This window comes from Typopeltis vanoorti, chromosome 4, assembly GCF_054136105.1.
Source record: "Typopeltis vanoorti isolate ZY-2024b chromosome 4, IOZ_Tvanoo_1.0, whole genome shotgun sequence".
NCBI lineage: Eukaryota > Metazoa > Arthropoda > Arachnida > Uropygi > Thelyphonidae > Typopeltis > Typopeltis vanoorti.
The window spans coordinates 122,906,811-122,933,005 of record NC_143552.1 but is presented as its reverse complement, the minus strand read 5'-3'; the positions used below and the strand labels follow the sequence as shown (position 1 = coordinate 122,933,005).

Below are 26,195 nucleotides of genomic sequence, written 5' to 3'. Positions count from 1 at the left end.
TTTGCTATATTACTAGATGTTGATATCATCACGACAGAAAATCTTGTTTGTCAATGACAGCAATAAGCTGCGAATAAATCATCATAAGGTATCCATTTATTCTAAGAATGTGTATCAAGATTTATTCGCAGAACTCAAACAATGAGTATTTTTGTGCATCATCATCATCATCATAACGTGCACTACGCAGTACGAATACTCGTATATAAAAATATCTTTTCAGTGATTCCATGGATTTTTATCAAATCATTATCGGCGCTGATTAAGGTGTCGATACATATACTGCTTGGGGAAAAAAAATGTCAACGGACACCACGTTGGGTAAAGTACACCGTGCCATGTAACGAGTCAAGTCTTTGTAGCCAGTATAAATTGGAGGATTATGATGCTCCCAAGTCAGTGGAACTGTATTGTCCATGTTCTATCTGCGGAAAACCTTTCAAAACCAGTTTACGACATAGTTTCCATGGTAGGGCCGTAATATGTAAGCCACATATTACCCAAGCCAATATGCAGCGTCGTCTTCAGTGGCGCAAAGAACGTGTACAGAGGGACATGAAAGCTTGGAAAGCTGTTATGTTGCAAGTAGGAACCGTTGCCTTGTCTAGAGTATTCAGATACCTCTCGTTCACCGCAAACAAAGTTCCGAGGCTAAGCCAGATAAAACATGACATAAAGCATAAAACATCACACTGTTACCTCCGAATTTCATAGTCATGGTTATGCACTCTTGTAGAAGTCATAGACAGGTAACGGTGTGGCGGATGTCCGGTCAATGTCTTCTTCAAGAGTGCATAACCATGACTATGAAATTCGGAGGTAACAGTGTGATGCTATGGTCATGCTTTATCTGGCTTAGCCTCGGAACCTCGGAGAATGCATCGTGTCATAAGGCAGCTGCTGTCACTGCATGGTTGGTGGATTTGAACGTCACCACACTTGACCCCGGCCTCCACAGAGTCCTGATCTCTCCTGTTGAACATCTGTGGGATGAATTGGAGTGTCGATTGAGGTTAAGGGATGTATGTTCCCGGTAACAGTCCAGCACCTCATTAGATGCAGAAGGCCTTTGGGCTAATATCAAAGTGTAGTATCTGTTCTTATCAGCTTAATATCTGATACGGAGGTCCATCGGACCCCAAGATGTTAAACTGATTTTTGGCAGTCGGTGGACTGCTTGGAGCTCGCTCCACGTCTGCCACGAGTTGCTCTGGTCTTGCACTACCTCCAGAGTCAGCTCATTATATTGAAACCAAAAAGAAGGCATGCTGATTGCACCGGCACCCCTACAGAGCAGAGTGAGGCTTCTGCACGGCTATCTTTACGACCTGGTTCGGGAGGGGGGGGGTGATCGCTATCGTACGCTTGTGGAAAGTATGCCCTTTAGGATTTCTGCAGTAATCTCAGCTATGGCTGGTTGTTCCTCTCACTATGGTGTCCGCTGGCTTCTTTTCAAGCAGTGTATAACGTGTAAATAAAATTACTGATCTCTATTTGCCAAAATAGTAGAAATAGATAGAGACTGTTCTGTTGAGGGTTGAGTAATTTAGGTAATCTGCTAGTGTTTGACAATTGGGCGTATTCCTTTGATGTTACGTAACTAATATGATGCAGTTTCATAGATGAATTTGAAACCGGAATTTATGTATGTGCATTTTTTTAGTGGAAATTTTTTGTTCATTTAACAAGTGTTGTTTTTGTACTCTCAAAGAAACAACGATAGTTTTTTTTTTTTTTTTTTTTTTAATCTTCTCACAGCATCTTAGGCCGTCTTGCTATATTAGCGAGTTCTGGGAGCAAATACGTCTTAATGCGTTATTTTGTTTTTGTAAACTGTTCTGTTTGTAACTGGAATGATTTTTCCATGTGACCTACATAACGGGCATTCCATTGGCACAAGTGTTTGTATACTTCGGTATATTTCGTTTTTCCGTGTTTTCCCTTAAGTAATCGAAGGACAGTCGTAACTTCAATAAGAGACAGGTAGATTTGATTTTATCTTGATGCAACATTTTAGTAATCTGTTGCATGTCGATCCTACGAATATCATTTGCTACTTATATTCGTAGCTGAATCTCCATAGACAAGAGAGTAACTACGATATTCACTAGATTATTTATAAGGCCTTTTCAACTGAGTTGGTAGTAACCGATCTCAAACAGATCGTGAAATACATTTTTTTCAACTAGAGACCCAGATTTTTCATCTCGCAAAAAACCTTCCTAAGAATAGACGCAATTGACAGATGTAGTACCATTGCGAGAAAGTTTATATATAAGTTGTCGTTATTTACAATTAAATCATTACAGTTTGTAAAAATCTGAAACATGTTCTTCAGAAAAGCACACTAGCAGACATAAGACATAATATTAATATCGTTCTTTAAAAATACGAATTCATAGTTTCTATCAAAAGAAAATATAATAAAATAAGAAATTGAAAAAAAATGAAGATTTTTTCGATATAAATAAATTAAATTAAAATATATTATAAATTAAATAAATTTAATTCAAATATAAAAATAAATAATAATTAATTATTATTATTTATTTTTAAGAAAATAAATTATAATGAAATTAATTAATTAATTAAAATTAAATATAACGTTTGTTTACTTCAAGCACACCAAAATCTTTCCCATTACATAAATTCATCATATAAAAGTAGTTTGTACCATAAAACAGGATAAACTTGTTTGTTAAAATGAAACTATTACGAATATCATTCTAATAAACATATTTGGTGAAACATCCGTATATTCAATCATCATGTTTTTTGTGTAATGTTAATAATTCCCTATTACACGAAGAGATGTTGTAACAATGATTCCTACTTAATATTACAGTATTTAGTTTCAAGTATGTGAAAACCTTGTGTTAACACAAAACCTTGAGCAGCATTACTCCAATAATTCATTTAACAACGCATGACCGAACATGTAATCAGGCAATCGTTATTTTATGGCGTCCTCCACGGACTCCGATCATTCTTTTATTTTAAGTTATTACAAAATGAACACACAGGATAGTATAATACCCTACTCATCGAAGCTAAAAATTTATTCCCCCCCCCCACCAATACTTCCATTATTTAATGATATTTCAAAGTACGCTAATAGGGTTCTACAATATTATTAAAATAAAGATCCCGAAGGCTTCAATTCGATGTAAAATTACATAAGCAAGGCGGATATTAGATCCAGCATTATTTCAAAGTCAAATGTAGAAACTATGAAAGTTTCGTAAGTTAAACAGAAAGCTTGCGAGAATGCATTCCTTGATATCCCGAGTTGCCTTTGTGTGGACTTAACGTTCAAATTCCTGCACATTAACCACCGTTTAATTCCTTTATCCACTGAAAACAGACCCATAACCGTGTCCGTAGCTCACACGAGGAGTTATCTGTGACGTCAACGCCGTTTAAATAGACTCGAAAGTTTCTTATTGATTGGGAGTGTTTAGAAGAGAAAATATGGTGGGAATTAAGCGGTTTTACGGAAGAACGAATATGAACAATAAATAACGTTGCAGTTTCTTTGTGAAGCTTAATTTAACTTTGGGGTTCTCCTCTTACCGCTGAGAAAAGAGCGAAGATAACGGAAGTAACTTATTATACAAAAAAGTTAAAGCATGGTTATATAACGACGCTCGCACCAAGTCTAACATTTTAAAGTGGCCTTAGATAAAAAAAAGATAATCCGATTTGAAATTCGATGTCTGCAATTTTTCTTTCCCTCTCATTTTTAATGAAGCAATAAAAGAGCCGGGAGAATAAGTTAGTGATTCTTACATGATTTGTTATTGCAGAAGTGGAAGCTCTCATAAAGTCTTTAATAACGATTCAATAATAAAAGCACTTTTGAGCAGAAATTTTATGAACTTCTTTTTAAAATGTCGTTACCGTATCTCTTTCACTAATTTCTTGAGCGCTCTGTATGCTGATTGTTGTTACTTGCAGTTATATTGTTACGAGTTCTATTGTTACTCAAAAAATTTATCATTTCAATTATTCTGGAATGCTAATGATAATTCTGAACACCTTTCGAAATGTCTAATAACGAATACGATAATTGAAAGCATACAAAGATAATTAGTTTTGCAGAATAATTTGTGATAGGTCTTGATGAGCTAGCTGAATGCATAAAGCTATCCTTATTCGACGAGTATATATGAATACAGAAGTCAATTATCAGAGGAGGTAATGGAATGAGAATCATATCTTGACTAATGAGATAATATGCAGGTTAAGACTTCAAATGTTTCAGTAATGAATAACTTACCAAGGCATAGGAATGGGATATCACTGACACCGATGGTAATTAGCCAGATTTTTTGAAAAACGACTTATAATTTGAAAGGCTTGATCTACCAAAAGTAAATGTACAAGAGCAGTATTCAAATCCATGATCGCCTTAATTATTATATTTCTAACAATTGTGTTTTACATGTAAATACCGTAAATTTCTCTTCTGATACGGATGCGGTATCGTTTACTTACCTTTCCTTGCTTGCAAACAATGTGTAATGGCACCTTCCAAAATATAAATAAATAAGCGCTGTGTGCATGGGTGTGTTTGAGAGAGGGGGGGGGAGTCCATGTTAATCGAAGCACAGTGGTTATTAATCAGTATATGACGCGCAAACGCTGAGATTTCCTCCCCTCCCCCAAGTATTGAGTTAATTGGTCTTAGGCTTCCGGGGATTTCGGATTTGTTCTGGCTGTTTTTATCTTACTCTCCCAAATTTAGAGTCAATTTTATTTATATATTATTTGGGTTCACATTAACTAATTTAAGGATATAAACTATTTCTATCCTTCATTTATTTATGAGATATTTGCTTTCAGCTAACGTCTTTAATTATAATACCTTGCTCTTTATGAGGTTATTGGATTAATTACTGAATTATAACCAAATAATTCATATTAAAAAAATCTTTTTAATTAAGTAAAAACTGAATACGTTATTTTACAGAGATGCTAAAATTTATTATAATGTGGACATGACAAACCTTCTCAAGAACGTTAGGAATCAATTAGTGAATAACAAACTGAGCAATAGAATCATAAATTATTATTTATTTTCGAATGTCGTTGTCACCAGACCACCTTAAAATGACATGAAGGTTTGCCTCTTTGCCATGAGATATTAAGGCGATTTCAATTGACTTACTTTCTTTTGGCAAAACACTACTACTGCTGCTTCTGCTACTATTACTACCAATCTCTCATCTCATCTTATCTTCTTTATACCCTCTTTTACCTTGCGGCGTCGAGAGTTTATTAATCATCGGACATCAAACCGTTCACAGGATAAGGTGGTCAGCCCTACGCCCCGGTGTATCCTATGTCCTGTAGTGTTGAGTTCTTAAGGCCGGTTTGCCTGCTTTGCGTGAGGAAAACTCACAGGATAAACTGGGGAAAAACCCTGCTGGCTACGCCCAAGACCCGCTAGCTTGGCTATGGTTGAGTGGGATCCTTCAGCTCCCCACGTCACCGACGAGAATCGAACCTCGGACACACCTTCCCCAGGTATATGGTTGCGAAGCGCACAGCCACTAGGCTAACCACGCACTACTACCAATAATAATAATTATTATCATTATTATTTTTAATTCAATGATTTTTATTATTAAAATTATGATTGCATATTATGCATTTACAAAACATATTGTTCTAGTTTTTTGTTTTTTTAACAATGAATTTCATACAAATGGTCCTTTTTTTTCTATAAAAATGTTAAAAATGGTTACTATAATAGATAGATGGTAATTTATAGTTTGTGAAAGACTAAGATTACATTTTTCTCAGCATTTATAGTATAATAATACGTTATATTTAACAATTTTTGGTTTTAATGTATTTTTATAATAATTTTTTTTTACTCTTTAATTCCTATATATTTTGTTATTATATTATTATTATTATTAAGAAACCTTTACATCAAAGGATTAATTAATTAAATAATAATATTTTTTAAACAGCATTTATAGGATACAACAAGTTATATATATTTTACAATTTTTGCTTTTAATGTATTTAAGCGCTGTAACTACAGCACTTCAATGTAATAAATATTTTTTTTTTTCTGTTGATCTCGGTTGAGATGTAATGTTTCTGCTTGCATCCTCGAAGCTTTTTAATAAGCTTATCTAAGGATAAGCTTATTAAAAATATAGCAATATATATATAACAACGGTTATATATATATATATATATATATATATATATATATATATATATATATATATATATATATATATATATATATATATATATATATATATATATATATATATTTTTTTTTTTTTTTTAAATATTTTTTTTTATTGATTTGATTGCTGTGTTGGAAATAGACTCATATTTGAGAGGTCGAATGAACGATCTGAAAGGTCCGATACGAGTGAAATTTCCGATATATTCTGGTGTTATTGCATCTGTCTTGATGGTTCACATTCATTTTTATTGTGGTCTTCTCTTTGAACTAATTAGGAGACTTTTTTCACTGTGGCAGCCTTTCTATGTCTTCAGTGCTTTTGATTTGTATCGGCTTTGAAGTTTGTGATTTCCTCAAGAATATCTTGGCATCTCTGATCCACAAAAATTTGTAATTTTTTCTGTTTTTGCTTTTCTTGCTTTGTACAATAGATTCTTGTTGAATGGTGTTAAATATTCGGATAGGAAGATTGTAAGATTGAAAGATAATAATAATAATAATAATAATAATAATAATAATAATAATAATAATAATAATAATAATAATAATAATAATAATAACTATACTGCCAGCAGACGTGTAGTTAAAAATTAACTTATAATTTGGACGTCATCATCTAACCATTTGTAGCTCTCATATTTATTGAAATAACTTATTAACGTCAGTAAAAATGATGGATTTAAGGTGCTTTGAATTCAACACAGTAAAATTTTGTTTAAATTAAAAACAGTTTAATTAAAAAAAAACATTACAAACATTCACAATGACAATAGGAGTACGGCAGTGCGATTTGAATACTTTGCATCGATTACTGGATGTGTTTGTAATGAAACTTTTTTGGGGATAAACTGTTATCCCAAATGCTGTTCAATGCCTGATAATCGTAGTTTCATCTATAAATATTTAACTGGAGTAAATATTTTCAGGGGAAAAAAGACTATCTCTCCTCTTTTTGTTTGGACTGCACAACCTTTCACCTAGCAGATTGATTGTAAGTCCGAAATTGATCTCAACTCAAACACATATCAACGGGAGTAACTCGAATACAACCGATTAACAGGAGCATCGCATTCGAACAACGATTCATCAGCAGAATCTCATTCAAACACCGATTAACAGTAGCATCTGATTCGAACACCGATTAACAGTTGAAATAAAACACGGATCTAGAGCGGCGACACAGTTCGAACAATACCATTGCTTAACTACATTTTTCATACTGCTTCTACATAGTGTGAACATAACGAACAGACACTGACTCAAACATTTCGCAGGTCTAACAGCGAAAAACATCTAAATGGTTTGTCATACATTGGTACTGTATGTATTGTCTTGGCATCGGTTTGAAACAGTAGACCTTTAAGGCTCGTGACACTAATGTAAAGACTTATTTCTAATACTGCTGCATCCTTATCATAAGAAAACATCCGGAGTTCAAATTGCTCCTTCTCGCTGATTCTTTCTAGCTGGCAAGTATAGTAACAAGGAGCACTCCTACGGTGGTCACCATGGCAACAGTTAACGACACTTGGGGGAAAGGTCGAATGACTCTCTCTCTCTCTCTCTCTCTCTCTCTCTCTCGCTTTCTCTCTTTCTCATCTTATCACAAGCGTGTCGGTTGCTTTTTTAACTTTCGTTCCTTTTGGTTCAAACAGCGCAGCGCGAGGCTTGTGGTAAGGATGTTCGTAGAGGACCTAATTTATGAGGTCAGAATAGGCGACGTTGTTCGTTGCATGCCAATAATTCGTTGCTTTTATCTAACTTTCTGTCACATTGGCTTTAGTGCTGTGTTCTTCTATATGCAGGCTTCTTTTCCTTTCCGTTTAACTTTTCTCATCGGTTTGTCACAAAGGTTTACCCTTTATTTTTTAAATCTTTTTGTTTCTCTTTATTTTATTTTGTTTTTCTTATTTTTTTTCTTTATTTTCTTTCTGCTGTCTCTTGTCTTCGATTCTTTTCATTCCTCTGTTCCTTTATTAATAAGCTCTCTCTTTTTTATTTTTTATATTGTAGTTTTTCTACCTCTCTTTTATTTCTTTTTTTTTTTTGTTAATTTAGTCTTTATTTTACAAAAAAATAGAACACAGAACAGAAAAATACATTTTTCTTTTTAGTTTATCTCTGTTTTTTTTCATTATTGTTATATATGGCTGGACTTAACCACATTAAAATAATCAGAAACAATCCACGTCCTTAACCGAAGCACTGCATTTCTGAAAGAGTGATGATCACTAATATCTGGCCAAACATAATAAATATGAAGTGATTGACACCGTTCACACATTTCTCTATTTCATCTCAGTGGCTATGAATTCATGAGGAATACTGTGTTTTGAATAGATGGACTAATCTCATCATGATCTCATTTTTTCCTAGTGTAAATTATTTTACAATTTTTTCCGTGTCACAACTCCTGCTATTATTTATTATTATTTTTGTATTTTCTCTTTTTTACTTTAAATGACATTTTATTTATCAAATAAATTTAATATTTTTTATGTTTTCGTTAGATCACCATGATGTCAATTTTTAGGAACGTTTCGCTCCAATGAATGAAGAACTATAAAGCTAATTCATCGTTGATTCTGATAGCATTGATGATTTTATGAATATGATTAAAAGGATGACAATAGCATGCAAGTTACCTATGAACGATTGACATTTAGTACTATTTATATAGCTGTGCATTTACACTTGTACAATATAAATGCAGTTAAGTATGTAGCGAAGTTTTCTAATTTCAGCTACGACAGTATTCTTTTGAAATGAATATTTTAAATTTAAACTGTGCAAATGTGAGACATTTACTGTGGAAAAAAGTTCTTAATAATGATATTTTTCGAAAGTGTTTAACAGTTAAGGAAGATTTGCTTTGTTATATAAAATAAGATTGTGTATGTGTGTGCGTGTGTGTGTGTGTGTGTGCGTGCGTGCGTGCGTGAGAGAGAGAGAGAGAGAGAGAGAGAGAGAGAGAGATCATGTTACTGAGCCAGTTTGGTCGAAGTAGGCTGTGTTCCCATGAATTAAGTTTGAGAAATTTATATCTCGTATTGCTTATATTGCATCATTAACATGTATATTATCAGTCAGTTGTTTACTGATATTCTTAGGAAAGCAGCTATAGTTGTTTCTGATAAGAAACAACTATAGCTGCATTTAAAGAAGCTGCATTTAAAGAAGGAAAATTCATTTTCAAATCAGTTGGCGAAATACCGAATTAAACGTGTTATTTCATCATTTACAAACACACATATCTACAATTATTGTTATTTGTAGAGAAGCATAGGCTGATGGATTTCGCGTAGGACATCATTAGCGTGGAATAATTAATAATCGTAGGCCTAAATTAGGAAAAGAAAATGCAATTTTAGAAGACCATAGTGACCACCGAAAAACGCGGGAGATTTTGCCCAGAATTCTGACATCATTAACGAAATGTAAAAAAAAAAAAAAAAAAAAAAAAAAAACGCTGTCAGAGGTCATCCATAATTAGATATCGGCAAAGTGATTTTCGATCTCCTTCAAACTTTTCAAAACATTCTTGTCATTATGTTGATCCATTAAATTTCTTTTTTCATCAGATTCACTTTCTCATCAACTTCTGATCGGTGAAATTTGTTCATAAGTATTCAGGTTTCTGAAATTTCTGACATCATACTTTTCCTTTAATTTAGATTTTATACTTACTTACATAGAAGTAAATGAAAGACTGAGCGTGTCATCCATTGACCAGCATAAAACGCCGCACATTTAACTAATATTAGAAGGTTTAGTAGAGTATGTAGAGAATGTGAGGGGGGGATATATATATATATATATACCGTTAATTTGTCATAATCTCCTTTATAAGATTCACATAAGAAGAGAGTTAAATTTTCCGTTTTTGAAAAAAGAACACAAAAAAAAAGATACCTCGCCATCTGCCGGTCTCTTCAATTATTTGTCACAATTATGAATTTCGACCATCACCCTTTGTGTATCCTCTGATTCAATTCATAACTTCGACTTCGGTTTATATTAAATATTAACGTAATTGTATTTCGTCTAAATTTCCGTTCATTGTTTAAACTTTAAATATAATTTAAACATAATTAAATGCTTTATCATAAAACATATTTATAAACAAAAACAAAATGAAATATCTCTATAAACTCTTCTCAGTCTACAACCTGAATGTATTTATCCTTCATACTAAAAAGATTAAGAAGTGATTGAATAATTTTCGAAAGAGTACATCATGCGCAGAAGAAAACAATTGGATAGTCAGGTACACAATCGAAAGCTTGGCAAAAATATCTGATGTGATTATGATTGGTTGCTTATATCAACAAGAACAATGGATGACACATTCAGTCTTCCATTTCCTTCTACGTCAGTAAACATAAGACCGAAAAACAGAAATCTGAATATTTCTGAACAAATTTCACCGAATATATATATAAGCGCTGATCATTGCAACAGGGTAACAGCAATAGTCAAGTCTCAGATAAAACTTTATTGGCTACAGCATTGCCATCCATTATCCTCCCTGGGTACCCATTTTAGTCGCCTCGTACGACATGCATGGGCTACAGTGGGGCTGGTATGTAAGTATAGCCCTTTCTAAAAATTAGGCGATCCCCACACGAGTGACCGAAAGATCGCCCAACTTAGCGTTGGCTCCCCTCAGTGACGGATCCGCCCCCCCCCACCACCACCATTGAGCAGAAACGCTCATATTCCAGGGAAAAGCTTCCACCGACAAGGCCCCCTCACGGGCCACGCCGCAGAACATCCTTCCCAGAGACTCAAGATGCTCACTCAGCACCCCCCCCCCGAAATCTAAATCCCACACTGGGAGCAAAATTCCGGAAGAAACCTAAGAGAGCGAAACTCTCGAAACTCAACGTCCCATTTTAGTCGCCTCTTACGACATGCATGGGTTACAGTGGGACTGGTATGTAAGTAAAGCCTTCTCTAAAAATTTAGACTATTCCCCGGACCACTCCCTACGAGTGGCCGAAAGATCGTCCAACTTAGCGTTGATTCCAATCAGTGACGGGTTCCCCCACCACTGAGCAGAACCGCTCATATTCCAGGGAAAAACATCCACCGACAAGGCGTCCCAAGGGCCACTCTGAAGAACACCCTCCCCAGAGACTCAAAATGCTCTCTCAGGGCAAATCCCCTGAAATCTAAGCCCCCCCCCCTCACTGGTAGCAAAATTCCTGAAGAAACCTAAGAGAGCGAAATTCTGCGTTTTAGTCGCCTCTTAAGACATGCATGGGCTACAGCGGCGATTTTTAAGGAAAGCCCTGTTTAAAAATTAGAACGATCCCTAGACCGCTCCACAGTGGCCAAAAGATCGTCCAACTCAGCGTTGGTTCCACTCAGTGGCAAGCTCACTCCACCACCGAGCAGATCCGCTCATATTCCAGGGAAAGGCATCTACCGACAAGCCCCCACGCCGGAAAACACCCTCCCTGGAGACTCAAAATGCTCTCTCAGGGCAAACCCCCCGAAGTCTAAACCCTCCTCACCAAGAGCAAAATTCCGGAAGAAAGCTGAGAAAGCGAAACTCTGCGTCCGTTTTAGTCGCTTTTACGACAAGCATGGGTTACAGAGGCGCTAGTCTTATCCCAGCCACGACACTGGAACGATTGGATCTTTTTTTAACCCTTTTAGGACCATGGGACATATGTGTCCCCACATAAAATTTTAATTTATTTGCAACCCTTTACATCTATTGGGACACCTGTGTCCCATGAAATTCTATAAAACCTACGAATCTTTCCTATATAATGATGTAGTTTTATGTTAAATAGATACCTGATAAAGTCATTTTAATACATAAAAACTTTGTATTACCTCATAAGTCCTTCTCGTCCTGAAAGTCCTTACAAGGACTGGCTTAAAGGGGCGAAACAAGAATGCTTTTCATCTTCCCCGTTATCTGTAGAGGACAGTGTAGGGATCAGGTGTATTGAGCTATTAAATTAAAGCTCTGATCATGGCAAGAGAGTAACAGCAATAGCCGAGCCTCAGTTAGAACTTCATTGGCTACAGCTTGCCATCCATTACCCTCCAAGGGTATTAATCACCACATCTCAAGGTCGATTAATTGTCGGATCAAAAAGCACAAAGTGGTAAAAGTTGTCAATTAAATACAGCGAATAAAAAAAAAAATTACTGGATTAACAAAATTACAAAAATATTTCGAAAAGTCTGAAGAAAATGAAATACAAATCTTCTTTCGTATATATAATTTTGGACGAAATTTGATACTATATATGTATTTTATTTTTTTTGAATGAAAATACCAAACTACAAAATAAACAGCCAAAAGTCTCCACATCGACAACATTTTAACACTTTCATTGCCAAGCTGAAAATTGGAATTTCGTGCGGTGGCCAATTATTTTTTATTCGTCAATTTAGTTAGCGACGTCCACGCGATAACGCGTGATCGGCCGTTTGGTGAGAGCTCGGATTGCGTGATTGGCAATGAACGTTCATTGCCAAGCTGAAAATTGGAATTTCGTGTGGTGGCCAAATTTTTTAAATTTTTTTATTTAGTTAGCGACGTCCACGCGATAACGCGTAATCGGCCGCCAGGTGAGAACTCGCAACATGCGATATCGCGTGATCGGCAATGAACGTGTTGAAACACTTCAGGATTTTGAAATTTCAATAACTGATTATCTAAAAGGTGACGAAGAATAACAGAATTAGCTTTATTATTGTAAAGGGTTAGTTTCAAAATGTAAAATTGCTGCTAAGAAATGTAAGCTTAACGATTTGGTACGCAAATAGTATTTGATAATCGATGTTAATTTGAATGGACAGCTTTTGGGATGAATCACTGAATATAAGGACTTCTGTATTTTTACTTGGCAGGGATTCGAATTTGTTGCTGTATGAATAACCAAACCAAATATTGTAGAAGAGAAACTCCTGCTCCCTTCCGTATAAGACTAACTAAGTCACCTTCAGTTGAAGGGATCTTGGAAAAGTCGTCACGTCCTAAACAGGAATCTAACCCACGTCTTTCCAAACCAAAGGGCATCACCGATACGGATTGAGAGCAGATGACAAGTGAATCTTGGTAATCAGAGAAGATTTCACTGATTGTGTGAGGGATTTAATATGATAGTTATGACAATCGCTTATTTAGTTGTAATTTGTTGAATTTTTCTTGTTGAACCAAAGAGGAGTCTGAAAGAAAGAATGAGAAAAATGAAGGCGTTGAGAGTGAAAATACAAATACCTGCCTGTACGTAGTGTGAGGACATTTTGATCTTATAGATTAATTACCGTCAAATAACCGTATTGATTAATCATTATAAACTTCTGATTGAGTTTCCTCCCTAGGCAGTCATAAAATGAGCAAGGGGGCTAATGTCTCATGTGAGTAGGCGACTAATTCATGCAAGACAATAATGCCGTTACCGTTTTATGCATTAAGATTGTGATTACGAGTTTATTTTTCTTTCTAGGAGGAACTTTGATAATGACGATGTTGATAAATGATTTGGTTATCTATTCATCTAACTATCCATATTTTCGATATATGCAATCATATCTCTCTAATTGCACTAATTTACATCAAAAATAGAATTTCAGAAGCTGCATTGGTACCAATTAATGAAAGTACAAACCTTTAAAACACTATGTGGCTTATCAAAGAAGAACCCCATCTTCTATGAGGAAAAAAGACAATAGTTATCTAATTTTTTTTTTATAATTGCTTCGTATTTTTTTATTTATTCCTCGTCTATTCTTTATGTAAATGAAAGGTATATATAACAGCGTAATAGATATTATCAAAGTTATAATAAAGATCCACTTAAAATGATCCACTTAGTATATATTCACGACTTAGATAAAACTGTGCCAATCTCTGACTGTTTAGTTCGCTTTGGTATGCAAACATTAAGCTACTGCGATAATACACGTCTTTCGATTGACCTTAGCGATGCGTTTTCAGGGTGCCAAAGTGTTAGTTATCAGAACAAGCTACAGATTCGACACGTGTGTGGAGCTCGGTCAACAGCACATTATTTCCTTTCAACATAGAACGGCAGTAATAAGTTATTCTTTACCCCTGTTCATTAAGACAAGCTGTCGAAGAGAACAGGCTACTTCTGTGTTGTGAGATGTTAACAGCTGGTGTCTTTTATGTCTTCATAATGAGAAACCTGTCGCGAATGTCCTTTCTAATTAGGAAAACTTGCTTACGATTAACCCCAACAAGTTGCACCGTTACATGATTGATGTTGACAAGTTTCTCGCCTCGTGTTACATACTAAGTTTCGCTAAGAACCCTAGTAAGGTAATTGACTAACGTCATTTAATGTTTATTCTTCTTGCATTTCTGTCCTGTACCTTTTGGAGTGTTATACAGAGCGCATTCATCTCAAGTTACCTACACTTTAAAGAATTCCTGCCTTAATGATCCACTTAGTGTATATTCACAAGTAAATTTGCATTTTGTTATCATTACAGGCTGTAAACGATTTTTTTTTGCTTTTGTTAATCGAATGCATTATTCATACTAAATTACTTTTATATTGTTCACTGAATTCATTTTTCATGCGACTATGTTTATATTGTTGACAGAATTTAGAGTCCATCAACTCCAAATGTTTTTATTGTTGATGGAAATTCCTATTCTTCTCAAACAATTACTGCTGATATGATTATCTTTTTGGCCATAAATATTTTTCCCACAAATCTATTCGTGTTTATAAGAGAGTTAATCTGATTAATTCGGTTAGATATGAAGGAAACACTAGGGCTGAAAAAAAATCTGCACCGGCTTTTTTTTTAAGTACAAGTATATTTGATTATGCTTTGGGTTGATAATGGCTGTGGAAAAGGAGATGAATTTAAGTGTCCAGTTTTTCTCTAAACTCAATTTTGTATAAAATTATAAAACATTATACATACTTTGAGCTTTCAAACGTTTGAGGAATAATGCTGTTTAAGACCTTACCAAGATGATGTTCGTCGCTCTCTTAGGGGAAATCTAGTGGACGATGATCTTCGGTCAGCGCCTTTCTTCAACTCTTTCCAGATTCCTTTTGCTGAAAATATCACAGAAATAATGTTTCCATCTTTCTTCAGAAATCATAATATGCATCCCTGAATGTATAGAAATTCTGAAAGGCAATCTCAACATTCTCAGAATTTTAAACTAGATTTAACCTAATGCAGCTTTTTACTCTTCTGTTGGCCAGAAAGAAACAAACGCTGTGAAGAGAAAACGATCCAAGAAGTTGTAGATACTCCTCTCAAACAATTCACAAGCAGGCTTGCAAGAGATTCAATGGTTAATGAATGCAATTAGAGAAATTGCACCTTGAATGAAATAACGCTAAACAATGTCTTTAATTTCGCTACAAAACTTTTACTTCGATAATTTTAATCAGAACTCATTATTGATTATATTAATATTTCGTTTATTCGATTAATGTTTAATTTTTCATTATTGCGTGATTTTTTACTGTTTATTTCGTAACCTATTGGCTACTACGATTAAGTCGATTATCTTTTTTTCAAAAGTCTAACAATAAAATCGAAATCTTCATACGAAACCCTCGACACGTGTTTTCCTATTTTTTTAATATATAAGATTGATTAAATTTTAGGATCATTATAGAAAGTTTTTCACATATGTTTATGTCGTCAACTGAGATAAAAATCTTAAACCGGTGAATAATATTCTTCATGAAAACACTAGAAAATGTTAACACTTTCATTATCTTTTAACAGAGCTAAGTCGTCTTTCCCTGTAGTATCAAGACAACGTCTACATTATTTGCACGTTAGATAAAGTGATTATCTCCTATATCCTGTGCACTGAGGTCTGGAAACGCAAAATGTGTTGGTTCAGCAAAGTTCTTTTAAATGTATCGTGTCAGCAAAAATTTTAACTTTGAAGATAAAGATTGTCTGAATAACTTTCAATAAATAGAATACTGTATCGTTCATATAGAGGAACTGATGATATATTTTGGTCACTTGTACTCATATCGGATAACCCAATATTTTGATATCGATAAAAAAGTGTACATAATCGCTATCTCAGCCATGAAATCAGATAAGCATTTTCCAGTTTTCCCATTTTTCCTCTCGGGAGATTACAACATCCACGATTTGCTTCGCTACGTGCTTTCTAGAAAGAACCTGAACAGACGCTGATCGATGTGTCGCAATTTACGTGGGTGGTGATGGACTGGAAAAGTGCAACGCACGTTCTCCTCGAAGGCTTTTCCAAGTGCAGACATTTCGCATTTGTTTATCTCCAGCTTAGTTGTAAAATTAAAATTAATTTCTAAAGCGCCAGCTATCTTTACTTATTTATTTGTATAACCATTAGTACTTTATAACAATAAAGAGACGAGTTTTAATTATATGGAACCGATCAGCTATCATCTTTCAGAGCGCAAAATAAATTTCAAAGGCAGTTGTTTGTGTCTTGTTATCACCTTCTTGTTATTTTCTTTATATAATCAATTCAATCTATTCTAGTCATTTTCCGCATCAATGTGGTGAGATATGGAGAGAGAGAGAGAGAGGCATACACATACAAAGCAGAGATTAAGTCGGACCTTAGAAAGAGTTGAAAGGAAAGCCACAGAAATCCCCATAGATTTGGAAGGAGAAAATAAAAGATTGTGTGTTTGGTGTTTGCTCACGAAGATATTAAATAGAAAGATAGATAGGCAGACAGAGAAGAGACAGAGAGTCAGGCACTGAGAGAAATTAAACTATAAAATGCAGGGATATTTAATTACATGTAACGCTGCTCAGTGTCGTTTTGAAGTGGCTGACATTTATAACAAGCAGCTTGTATAAAATCATCTCTGTACTTATACTGGTAAAATGTCATTCATAAGGAAGGTGGCTGTTGCTGTTTTTTTGTTTTTTAATGAAGCCATTAGACTAGTTTTTTACTCAAGCAGCATTTCCAACACGTACAGAAATTATGAAAAAATAACCTATCGAATGTGAAATGCGAGAACGTTGTCTTTTTTTTTTTTTTTGGTTGCAGAAGAACATCAAAAATATTTCTTCAGAAGAGCGATTTTCTGAAACATGTGCAATTACAGATTCACAAACCAACGTTCTATTTTCAATAAGTTATTAAGGAAAATGAGTGTTTTCCAAAACAAAATTGCAATTAAATGGCGAAACTTTCAAGTTGTTTTCATTTCTGAGGAAGTATCCATCAAACATCAGAAAATACACAGGCGTTAAGGAGATACGTTTAAGAAAAATCCCTCCCGATCGTTCCCAGTTATCCCAGCGCGATTTAAAATTGCTCACTTCATGGTGTTTGCGCACTTAGAGAAGACACAAGGGAGAGTGCAAAGATATAAAATGAACTCTCGCAACAGACCATAAAGTTTAACTGCAACAGGAAGTTGTAATTGCTAACTAAATTGTTGCTCATAAACTGCAACTACTTCGACTCTCTGTTTACTGTGCGTACTCATAAAGTGGTGCAAGGTTAACTTCGACTAAACCTCCTTTTAATTACCACTCTGCTGAGACTTATTTTTGGAAGATATTAGATATGAAAAGCAGGGAGACTTGTTTGATTATCTTTTGAAGAAGTGTGTGTTGCATAAAGCATCGTTATGTATCGAAAAAAGGACGACGAGAAGTACAAGACCATCAAACAGACAGAGAGAAAGAGAGAGAGAGAGAAGAGTTAATGTTCGTTAGAGCAGTAAGACCGAAGAACAAAATTCTTCCCATATTCCATTTTAATAACTTCGACTCTATTTAAAATAAATAAAATGCACCTTTCACGGATTTCAAAATTTGAATCGACAAAAAAGGAAATCGAGTTAGGTATCAAATGACTCAATTAACATTGAGGCGAAGATCGAGAGAGAGTGTATTCGTGACCGTAAATGTTTTTGTTCTCGGGTCTTCTGACCCAATTCGGGAAGGAAAAAAACGCATTTCTGGATCTAATATCTTCTCTACATAAATATGTTTTCGAACGTTAATGTATTATTTAAAAATAATTAGGAATTATTGATATTATTCCTAGTAATTAGGGATTAGTTCATAATATTTAATAAGGCTATGATGGTTTTACATTTGATACACACTGATATATTTTGACTTAATACTTTTCGCCTGCCCATCCGTTGTTACTATTTCTGCTTAAAATTGTCGAGTGCTCATCATGTCTTTCTGGTATTATTGGTTCTCGAAATAAGACCTCGAAACTCAGGAATAATCGAATGAGGATGGTCACCACACCATTCCTAGCCATATAATTTCCACGAAGTTTCTGAACACGTAGAAAATTATGATGGCAATTACTTCTTCACTTCCCATGGAACCCTATCTCTCCAGACTCCGTAAGAAATGCTTCGCTTCCGGTGATGAGGTTTCTACTAAACTAATTAGGCTTAACAAGCAACTACTTTAAAATAATACTAATAATAAAGTTGCTGAGCGTAGTAAAGACATCCAGATGTAAGCCATAGGTAATAGGGAAGAATGAAGAAAATATTCAAGGCTTGTAAATGTATTTATATATAATATTCATCCAAGCTTGATTTGCTTCCTCGGCCTTAACTAAAAGGCTGGTTAAATTCCACTAATTCGAGCCCTACCCAACGGTCTATGAGTTGTGTAAATACCTTCTGAATATGAATGATGGGCCAAACAAACTGCCTTTTGCAGCTGTCCGGTTTTTAATCCATCTAAATGGAGTTCTTCTAGACGTTTTTTTTTCTATGTTTCAGGGATGGCGAAATATGGGAACAATTTTCGCCAAATTCATTCAACTTCGAATTGCAACTCACTATACTTTGTAATGTAATTTTTTCAGTTTCTTTTTCGTCAATTCAGCTATCGCCTAGTGCTGATATTTCGATAAACTGAACACCCTTGATTTCACTTTTTTCAGCCTTCCATGCTTTTATCGGTCTGGATCAGTGGCGGCTCGTACGTAACCACTGCGACACTGCAGCACCTCCAAGGAAAAAATGAAAAAATTAAATTTTGTTTGTGGTTATAAATAATAACAATGCGTACAACATTATATAAATGCAATACAACATGTTAAAGGTTACAGCGTATGTTTTGACATTGATTGAATAGTTAATAATTGGAATTGTTCGATTAACGCTTTAGATTACGAAACAAATGCACTGCGATCTAACGCAGTGTTGGAATTATCACATTCTGCCAATTGCAGCTAAACTCGCGGACATTCGTTTGCACTTCTCATTCCACGTGACAAGTGATTCCGACACTGCTCGCTTGGGCATTCTATCGTATGCTTGCGCGCGTTATTTCTGTGAGATACGAAACTTTTATTATTGGTATTTGTTCGTGATGAGAGTGAAATTTTTTTCATAAAGCAATTTTTTAATATGTAAATTTATTTATTAATAAATTGGTTACTGATTAGGAAAAAATATTTTATTTTATTATTTTTTTGTATATGCAGTATATTTTTTTTGTATATACTCCTATTTAAAATTTTCACCTGCCGCCATTGGTCTGGATTTTGAAATCCCAGAATAGTTTAGCTTTTCTCATCCTCAATCACCTTTTGGTCAACTTTATGCTTCCAGCAGTCATTAGATATTTTAAACCGTACTTTTTACATAAATGCCAGTGAATTATCTTAGCTACATAATCGTTACGATACTCAATGTGTGGGATTTTTCTGTATACTCGTAAGTGGCTGCAGCAAAATTCTACAAATTGAGAACTGTAAAATGCACGATAAATGTTCTACTGTTTCTTCCTTCTCTTTACACAATCTGCATTTACATTTACTGTCTTCTTGAATTTTTTGTACTTTTGGCAAAAGTACAAAAAATTTTTGAATTTAGCATATAAATCAGACAATGTATTTTGATAGAATAAGGGATAAACAAACAAACCTTTTGTGATACAAATCAACAATAAATAAACATATGATAGTGTAATAATCAGAAATGATTCACTTTTTCAATTGTTGTAACGATCTAATGAAATAATGCTATTGCAAAATCCATTATTATCATTTCTGAGATTATTCTCTTCGTTGTGTGAGTGATTGAGAAGTAAATATTTATTATATAACTTGTGGTTTGTGTAACTCATGGCTATGATGAAATGTTGAAGAGTATTATTGAAAAAAAAATCGAAAAAGATTATCTTAAAGATACCAAGAAATTTTATAAGCTATGTTTTTTAATCTTTTTTTTTCCAAGTAAGCCAAGAGACAAGTAAGTCAAGTTTGCGGCTGCACGTAGTGCAACACTAGGGAACTCATTGTAAAGGTGGAGTAAGCTCTGATCACTTTCCTGAGAATTTTCCCCTAATGCAAAGCACAAGCCGCAAACTTGACTTACTTGTCTGTTTGCTTACCTGGGAAAAAAGATTAAAAAACTTAGCTTATAAAATTGCTTGGTATCTTTAACATAATGTATACCCAAGGTAAAAAAACTTTCTACATCGAAATATATTGCTGAAAATAAATGTTGTTGAAGGGCAAATGTTGATACTACACGTTATTTCTTCAATCAGTTTCTAAATATCCTGACAAGAAAAGTAGATTAACAGAAAGACTTCGGCTCATGAATACAATACGTCGTACGACGGAGCCCTTTTAGTATTTAAGCAGCTATTTTTAGTAAATTATCAATTGACACTCCCATGAGCAAAACATGGCGTAAGCTCTTTGTGTACAGTTACTCCTTTAATAAATTGTTACGATTTAATATATTCTTTTACTTAAACTGTTATTTCCTACGTGGGATAATTAGCGTTATTGTAAACATGAAATTCATTCTTGAATTTTACTTCGTTTCCTTTTTTTTTTTTTATAAAGAAAACTAACAAAATGTCTTCAAATTTCTCTTTAATCTTCACGTGCATTGTTGTTAATCTTAGTGTTATTTTATACTTCTCTTAAATGCTTGAAAATTTTCGATGTATTATTCTTATTATTAGATATTGATAAGATCTCATCTTTCTTGCAGCTCTCAAAACAAATGTGGGTTAGTCTGAAGTAGCTTCACCACTCGTACTTGAATTGAGTTTGTTACGAAGAAAGAAAATTCGATTTGAGTGGATGAGAATAAAAGAAATATCTCTTATCGAGGTAGAACATAAGGACAGGTCGGCGACTTTATAAACCAATCGATGGTAAACTCTTAGATAACTTTGATATAGATTTTTTACTGCTAATCCTAACATATGAGCTTTATATATTCGGAAGAAATAGAAAAGAATCTTTGGATTTAAGAACACAGCTCGAGAGAGAGAGAGAGAGAAAACAAACGTTTCATCTTCCTTTTACGTATTAGGCCTAATGGTCAGTTATGGCCAAATTGCTTGATTTTTTTTATCGACCAAATTTTATGATGATAGCTCGGTGTATCCTTTTGGTTTGATCCATAATTATTTAACTTTACAAAAACTTTAACAAAAAACATAACGTTTTGACTGTATAGATAGAAATAAATGCAGAAGTTCAGTTGGAAGGAAGAAGGCCTTAATTAGGGAAGACCTGGGTTCGAATTCTGTCTGTTAATAACAGTCATTTACTGTAGGAAATCGTTGTTTGTCTGGCCCTCAACAGACACCCTAGTTTTGCTTTTCCCCAAACTATCTTCGTATATTCCTTGCGGTACGACATACTCCATTATCATGTTCATACTCAACACCTTCATTATTTCCATAGAACTTTCGGAGTGTAGGCATCAAAGGCTGTATAAAATATAAGCACACATTCGGATTTAAGTCTATTAAGTAGGATCTGTAGTGTGGAGGAGATCCTTGATGAATGGAGACTGGTATTCTAATAGGCATTGGAGAAAATCATCTTTTAATGAGAAAGGAAATAAAAATAAGTTCAGAATGACTATTCAGATAGCAATAAAAACAAACTTTATATAAGACAATGAAATTTGTAGGAAAAGAAGTTAAAAAAAATAAGGTTATAAGTTGAAAACTCTTAGGTATGATACATCTTCATATACGTGAACATATGAACAGATTTCGCCTTAGAGCTGAAAATATTTAATGAGTGTGTGTGATTAGGAAAGCTGAGATTAATGTACTGTACTTAGAGATTCTGTTAGTAAATGTAATATCAGTTTTGTACGTTGGAGACGGAAATGAATATCTTTGAGGTTAAAAATAAATCATGAGGATTTTAGAGGTTTATCTTTTAGCATATAATTATTTGTCTTCTTGACTTTTCAACTCTATTGTTTAACGGGAATCCAGTTCAAAATTGGTTCGAGTAGAACATAAAGTAATGCGTTTTCTACGAGGAGTATTTCGTGCAAATCCTCTAACATTCGTGGCATCAGATCCGCATTACTTTTTTCTTCCACCAGTTGTATAGGAGATAACGGAGGAAGCATGATTATTCTCTAGCTGTGTCTTGGATGTCAGAGAGTTACCATTAGGGATCAATCCTCCATACAATTTCTTGCAATCAATCTCCAGGATGGCTGGATGCTGGTTGCAAGATAATCCTGAGGCTGGCTGGGCTGTAATGCTGTGTATTCTCGACAAGAAGAAAGAAATCTATTGTATTTGTGCATCTAATTCAAGAACGTTGGCTTTGTGCAATGTACTTATTATCTCCTCCATTCGCTTAGTTTTATTATTATTATTATTATTATTATTATTATTATTATTATTATTATTATTATTATTATACCTAAGATTATTAATATTACACCTATTAATATTATTATACCTCCAAAATAGAAAGCATATCACACGTATCGGATCAAACCGAAGCGGAGAGTTAACCTGTGGAGTGCCACAGGGAGCTGTACTCTCCCCAACTCTATTCAACATTTACACTCACGATAATAATCAGTTACCACTCAATGGTAAGATATTCCAGTACGCAGACGATACAGCAATAATATCCATCTATAATAACGCAAGCATAGCCCAAACAAATATGCAACATGATATAAATCTGATCATAGACTGGCTCACGAAAAACTCCATACACCTAAACTCAGAAAAGACAAAATTGAAGATATTCAGAAATCCACTGACTCGACCAGTTGATAACAAATATATAACCATCCAACATCCACTCTCCAACACAAAAAACACACAGAACAGCAAAACCACTACAATCACTCAGGTTGAAACAATACGATACCTTGGAATTTACCTTGATGCAGATATGAACTGGAATAGCCATATAAAACATCTACACAACAAACTCCGAACAATAAGTGGCAAACTCTACAGATTAAAAGGCATAGTTCCCATACGCCTAAAAACACTAATATACAAAGCATTATGCCAAAATATACTAAGATACGCTATAACAACGTATGCTTTCTGTGCACCCTACAAATTAATTAGATTAATGTCGCTACAGTACAAAATGACAAAACTGATCTTTTGGGAACAAAGAGAAAATCACGACCTTATAAACATTGCAATGGCAGAACACAAAATACTGACAGCAAAACATTTATGTCACTATGCAGCCTTGCTAAAACATTATTTCGATGCCAACTACAGGACAGTTAGAAATACATACCGTATAACAAGACCTCAGACTACTAATTATATCACATATAAATACAATAATCACTATGGAAAGGCCACGCGAAACTTCTACATCCCAGACATGATAAACAAATTACCTTTTGAATACAGAAACCTTACAAACTACAATAGCCTGAAAAGAGCTCTAAGGACATACTACGAACAAGAAACACGCACCCAAAATACCATACAAACTTAATGAAACACAATATATTCGCTCAGGCTTCCAGTTCAGCGACGCATCAGTACATTCCAATTTATTGTGTGTGTGTGTGTGTGTGTGTGTGTGTGTGTGTGTGTGTGTGTGTGTGTGTGTGTGTGTGTGTGTGTGTGTGAGGAGGTGCACGCGTGTGTGTGTGTGTGAGTGCGCGCGCGCAAATTTCTCAATCATAGATTCCGTAGCATCCTAACACAGCAAAAAAAAATACATAATAACCAACTGGTGTCATCCTCAGATAAGCTTACATTTAAGCTTCGAGGATGAAAGGAAAAAAAAATTAGTTCTCATCCGAGATGTATCATATGTAACCAAATGCATGTAATGTACGTATCACAAGAAAACCAATGTATGTATTATATGTAAACCAATGTGCGTAATGTAAATATCACATGTAAACAAATGTAAGTAATGTATCATATGTAAACAAATGAATGTAATGTATATAATAATTGTAACATGTAATGTATATAATAACTGTAACAAAAGTATGCAATGTAAAAAAAAAATTATTTTAAAAGTAAATCATGAGTTTACACCGTATGTTTGTGAAAATAAGGAACACATAACTTGAAAAAAAAACTTAAAAAAAAAAAATAGTAAACCACAACATTGTAATATTATACAACTTATGTAATTCTGAACAATATAATTGTAAATTATTATTATGATTGTTATATAAAAAAAAACTGTTATCATCATTACTATTTAAATCTCATTATATGTAGCACAAAGTGCTGGACCTTGTAAAATAATATACTGAATAGATGATCATTGTACATATGTAAATATTTGAAAAAACAATAAAAAGAAAAAAATTATTATTATTATTGTTATTATTATTATTTTATCTCTTATTCATTGCTAACTTTAAAATTTATGTAATATAACTCTATGGTTGAAGAAATTAGAAAGACCTGGAATCTTTCAAACACAGTCAGACAATCCGGGAAAAAAAAGGAATACAACTCTTTACCATCGACGTATTGTATTGTAAGAGAAAGTTATCTGGAAAATAAAAATCACATCCAAGAAGGAATGGCCCGCATGAATAAATAAAGACGTGCTACTTAAAATATACAAGACCTGCCTTTGTGAAGTCAAAAATGCAAGACATTTACATGATATGGTTTTTTATAACTAACACAAACTGGCGATATTCAAAAACGTATGCAGTTGTTTCTCAATCACGCGGCGTGTTCCAAGACTTATGGGGCACCCTGTAGTAAACATTGGGCAGTCTGTGCATTCTTTACGTGGTCTGTGTATTGTGTTTGCGGTTGATCTCACTTTCGGTGCTGCCTGTTTGTTATGTTTGTAGCAGTATTCGCGTTTCATACGGGAATTTCATATCTCTTTTAGACTGAATATTAAAAAAGGCTGAGAACCGTTGTGCATATCGTTTTGCATTAAAATACAAGTAGGGTACAAGAGAATCACAAAATTACCATCAGTTCCTAATTTCAAATTCTAAGATTTATTTATTTATTTATTTTTAAGTTAAAATAGCCTGATTCCATTCACACTCGTTGCATGCAGCGAGCAGGAAAACAGAATAATAAATCTTTTACTATCACAGTTTACAAAATGTAAAAGAGACACACAGTGTGTGTCTTTACTATGCTGAAGCATTTCTTTCAATTCAAGTGTTTTGAATACAGGAGAGTGTTCTTACAAACTGCTTTCTCATTTAGCAGTCTGTCTTCATCTCATCTAGTAACACCTCGGAATACGACAAGTCGCAATGATGTAATGACGGATAAGAAAATAAGAAAATAGAATAAGAGATTTGTTCTATTTGCTAAAATGGTATTAAAATAATACTTTCTAAAATGCCTTCACTCCTCCAATTTATACCAGACACAAACACGTGACTCTTACTAGCACGATACACCTTGCTCATGGCGGTATCCGTTGAATTCTTCCAAGCAGTACACACACACACACGTGTGTGTGTGTGTGTGTGTGTGTGAATTCCTGCGCCAACAACTCATATTTCATTGGTTATAGTTCCCTAAAATTATACGATGGAGAATGAAGTTAACTTAATTTGCATCATACATCACCTTGCCTATTTATCTTTATTATTAAGCTAGTGCGTCGGTTTCTCTTACAGGATGAGAGAATCTTTTACAGTCATAAATTATACAGAAGAAATCAATGATAATCATGAACTGTACGTCATCCTGTACAAATCGACACTTTTCTCATTAATTTCATGGC

The 26,195-nt window shown here is 34.2% G+C and overlaps 1 non-coding gene across 1 annotated transcript; it reads left to right on the top strand.

Annotated features, from left to right (window-relative positions):
* The first annotated feature begins 1,056 nt into the window (after positions 1-1,056).
* On the top strand, positions 1,057-1,247 carry LOC150107649 (U2 spliceosomal RNA). The gene has a single exon (XR_016548268.1). It is a non-coding gene; the product is annotated as a U2 spliceosomal RNA (small nuclear RNA).
* Positions 1,248-26,195: the final 24,948 nt, after the last annotated feature.